Raw genomic sequence first — 653 nt, forward strand, 5'->3', positions numbered from 1 at the left:
GTAAATTGCAAAGCCTCATTAAAGTTATCAAACTGTATCTTGAGTTATGATATTTTTGCATAACAAGAGAGATCTGAAGTTGTTAAAACTAATCCTTATGACAAAAAACCTCACACTGGGTTCAAGCCAGCCACTGCCATTCACGTGTGCGATAGCAGTTGTGAAGGTAGAGAGGAGGACAGCGAGAATTCAAATAGGAGGTGCCAGCGTTTATTCACTTCATTCTCATGTGAGTAGCCCAGTGCAGTTGGTGGTCTAAGGCAGACAAGGTCAAGTTCTGATGATCCATGCTTAGAAAATGCAAATAAAAGTGAAGCTGAGGGATTTTCGGTGTTTGGAATGAAAGTGTTTTTATCCAAGTATCTGCCGACATGTTGCACAGACTCTGGTTACTTTAACATACACTATGAATCCTGAAAAAAATACGAGTTTTGCTCTTAGTATTTTGTCTTGTCCAGCCTGCAGAGGTAGCTCAGGATACAGTCACCCAAGGATCTGTTACCACCGAAAGTGATTTGATTATCGTTGCATTTCATCTCACAGGAGAGCCAGCAATGTGCTGTGTTGTATGATTAGCAAATTATATATTTTATGGAATATGAGATTATGAAAAAAAAGGGGGCAGCTTCATACTAGGATTGGAGTATTTCCCA

The sequence above is a fragment of the Accipiter gentilis genome, chromosome 8 (assembly GCF_929443795.1).
Source record: "Accipiter gentilis chromosome 8, bAccGen1.1, whole genome shotgun sequence".
Taxonomy (NCBI): domain Eukaryota; kingdom Metazoa; phylum Chordata; class Aves; order Accipitriformes; family Accipitridae; genus Astur; species Astur gentilis.